Raw genomic sequence first — 4,305 nt, forward strand, 5'->3', positions numbered from 1 at the left:
CATAGTGAAGGTACAGTCAATTAGCATCTTTGTCTTTTATTAGTGTAGATGCTTCAATAAACATAGGGATGCATTTGTCTTTGATTTATTGTTTTGGGTTTCTTCAGATAAATACCCAGAAGTGGAATTGCTGAGTCCTCTTTTTTTTTAAATCTCTTGTTATAGCCTTAATGGATTCTTAAATAATTCTTTAGTGGTTTGGATTTCTTTAGATCTGAGGTGGGAGAAGTAGGACTAACTTTTTCCTCCTATTTTATTTTTGATGAATTTTGCTGCCTTTTAAAAAAGTACAACTAGCCTTTACTGAAGCACTCATGGCAGATCCTACTCTTGCTGTTCCCCTGAACTCTCACATAACTTAAAGGCCCCAAGGCTTCCTGAGTCACATCTAGAATGTGTACCACTCTTTTATGTGCATTACTTTTAGATTGTCATTGATTTATTTTTTTTAAGAGAGAAAGGGAGAGATAGAAACATCTCATCAATCAGCTGCCTCCTGTACAACCACCCTCACCAGGGACCAAGTCCACAACCTGGGCATGTGCCCTGACTGGGAATCGAACTGGTGACTTCCTGGTGCACCGGTTGACATTCAACCACTATGCCACACTTGCCAGGCTAGTTTTGAGTTTTCAGATGTGAGCTCTCCAAGGACAGAGACCCTTTCTCAGTGCTGAGCTCAGGTGTTGCTGTACAGAAGTTTATTTGGGAGGATAAACGTTGGAGGCATTCAAACCCTGGGATACTTCTGACAGAATTTTGTTATTATGATCATTCATTTTGTAATCACACTGTTACAATTATGGAAGGACAGTCTGCTGTAGAGCCTGACAATAATGTGAGATACCAGGCTGTGGAAATGGGGTGGAGGGATGCCCCAATGGCCCAAGTTACGTGATCCAGACTGTGTGATGGAGTTTGTTACAGACACATGAAAAATGACTCTGTCAGAAGTGGTTCGATATTATGAAAATCTCATAAATTACATGAAACACAGGTCATTTACGCCAGAGCAAGAGCTATTTCAGGTGCACAGACAAGCACAGTTTGGAGAGGAAGATGTAGCTAGAACAAGCAGAGGACACTGATGGATCTTTTTAGCAATCATTTCTGATGGTGAGTGACTTTTCCCACATTTACCCACAGGCCAGTAAAGGTTCCCAGAAAAACACAATTTTCATACATATTTTACAGTTTTCTTTACCATTTTAAAAGGAAATGAATATATGATGCTAATTTTGATTTCTTTTTATATTACATATATTTATTGTGTTTACTATGAAATGTCTGGAATATTATATTATTTTTGTTCATTTGTAGATAAGACTAAGTATTTTTAATTGATATTGAATTTATTATAAGTACTCAGTACATTCTTTAATTGATTTGTATGAAACAAAAGACTTTGTAAAACTTACTTAATTCTTACTACACTTTATATCCCACCTCCCCCTTTTTTTGCACTATTGTCTCATGGGCTGAAGTCTTTTTAAAATATTGTGTTACTTTCAAGTTAAGGTTTCTAAACTTCAGAAATATCATTAACCTGGAAATACTCAGTTCCCTGACATCACAAATAAACCCTCCACTATAATTCTATATTTATAAACAAATAAAAAATTATCTGAAAAATCATGGTGACTTGTCACCATCTTTTTTATTATGTTTTACACTATCAATTTAATTAGCTAAACTAAAACTAGAAATTTAGAGTTTGTTCTTGACACCTCCTTCTCAACTTCATGTCCATTTGCAGAGCCCTGCCAATTTGAATTCCTAAATACCAGTCACATCTTTCCACCTTCTTCTGTGAACTGAGGAGCATATAGCTTCCTGGATGTTCTCATATACTAACTGCAGCCTCCAACCTCCATGTGAGTGGGCCTTAGGTTTGCTCATAAGTTTGTTCTTAATCCCCAGCAGAGTGCCAGGTAAGTATTAGATGTTGAATGAACAAAATCCCTACGTAGTTGAATTATCAGGAATTCTGAATTAGTAGTAAAGTTCAATTAAGTATTACAAAAATTTTATAATGTGCGTGATTACCTCTATATTCAATGTGCTCTCTTTGGTTATGATTGCCATAACCGAATTAATGTGTTGGCTTGAAATATCTATAATGTCACAGTGTGGGTATATGATATTTTCTCCAAAAAGGAGACCAGAAGAGAGTGAGGATATTTATTTTGAAAACCAGACAATGAGGTAATGATATAACAACCATGATATATTTATCCAGGAGAATAGGTATTAATAAAGTAAACACAGATGTATTAAGGGCCATGAAAATATAACCTGTAGGTCAGTTCAAGCCAAGGACAGGATCAAAGAGGTCTGTGGAGGACATGGAAATTTGAGATCTCATTTGCCTTCTGCTCTTCTCAATCTATGGAAGGAATTTTTAGCTTGGGGAGAATTTTTAAATGCACTTTCCTAGTGAAAAATAAACACAAAAACTTTTCTAGTGTGAGATGTGTATATTTGGGGTCCAAATGGGAGCTGTTAAAAATAATGGGCTGCTATCACTTGTATTTTTAATGACCATTTCGTCTTTAAATAGCTTCCCTATAAATTTCATCTCTGTGTGTATGTATGTGTGTTATGCTCTTTCTTCCTTGGGCTCCCTCTCTGAAATGAAATGTGAGATTGTGAAATGACACTTTGCTCCAAGGCTCCTTACAGGTGGAGTAAAATTTTCTGTTTCATAACACATCTTGTATCATTACATGTATGTTCCTTCTCTTCAGTGTGTGGTCACTTGACATTTTGCAGTGAGAGAAAATGTCTTTAAGGTTTATTTCCCTTCTAATTACAGGAATTCTGCACTTCGGAGCCTACCTTCACAGTGGGAACTTTTATGCGCATTAATCTTGGGTCCAGTGTCTCCTGAGTCACTGTGCATGAGCAGTGCTTGTGAACTTCAACAAGAATCAGGAGGGCACCGCAGGGGCCCAGCCACCCACACTACACGCTCAGGGCTCCAGGCTGACATACAAGGGAGAGGGTCCCTGAAATCCTTATTTATGATCTGGAAATTGCCCAGATCTAGAGGTTTTAGGGCAGTGGTTCTCAACCTTCCTACTGCCGCAACCCTTTAATACAGTTCCTCATGTTGTGGTGACCCCCAATTTCATTGTTACAAATTGAACATAATTAAAGCATAGTGATTAATCACAAAAACAATATGTAATTATATATGTGTTTTCCGATGGTCTTAGGCGACCCCTGTGAAAGGGTCGTTCGATCCCCAAAGGGGTCGCGACCCACAGGTTGAGAACCACTGTTTTAGGGTCTAGAATTAATTGGAAACATAGAAAGAATAAATCTGGTATTTGAGTAAAAGAAATTATTTCTATGTTCAAAACAGTTTCATAGTGGATAGAAAGTCTTAGATCTTTTATGACAGAGGTTTGAGAATCTAGGTCAAGTAAAAAGTGTTTTCATGGCTTTGTCTGCATAAAGCTGAGAAAGCTCCTCAGTTAGAAATGATAAGCCAACCATTTTTATTAGAAAAGTAGTATGTTTCCGAGAGGCCCATTCATGAATATCAAAAAAGATGCTCCAACCAACTGCAAAGCCGGACTAAGGCTTCTAAAGTTCCAAAGCAGTAAAAATATTTCTATACTTAACCCGACACATGTAAATCAAGATGAAATCAATTTTACAGGGTAAAGTAAGTGTAGAGAAATCAAAGAAGTTCTGACTTTTTTCCCCCAGAATGACTATTTTCAAGTGTTCTCTTTTTAATTTGAAAGATCAAATCATTTAAAAATAATTGCGAATGGGATGGGGAGGTTGTACTGCTTTGCTCCAAGCCTAATGCAGTCTGCATTTTGTAAAATTCTGTGATAAGCAGAATGCCTCCAGGAGATATTTATTTTCATAATAGGCACCTGGGCAAAATACATCCCTTGAGAACAATGTCAAAATGAAGTACAATGCTGTCACCTGGCGACCACATTTTGAAATTGCAAAAACATCCATCTCTAGGGTTCCTGCCTTCTACTTCTTATACCCCCTATGTTAGGTGACATCATAGGGTTTTAGAGCTGGAGCAACAGTAGAACACATCACATGCGGTTTCTCCGGGTTACAAATGGAAAAGCAGATTTTAAGTTTTAAGTGACGCAGCTAGACGGTGGCCCTGGGTATATGCCTCGTTAGTGGTGCATTTATGGTAAAAGTAGGCACTTGGCTGGACACGGTGGGTTTAAATGGCAGCTCTGCAGTTGACTAGCTGTCAGCACTTGGGCATACTATCACACCTGACTGAACCTCAGTTTCTTCACATGTAAATGTGAAGTC

This window comes from Myotis brandtii, unplaced genomic scaffold (assembly GCF_000412655.1).
Source record: "Myotis brandtii unplaced genomic scaffold, ASM41265v1 scaffold276, whole genome shotgun sequence".
Lineage (NCBI taxonomy): Eukaryota > Metazoa > Chordata > Mammalia > Chiroptera > Vespertilionidae > Myotis > Myotis brandtii.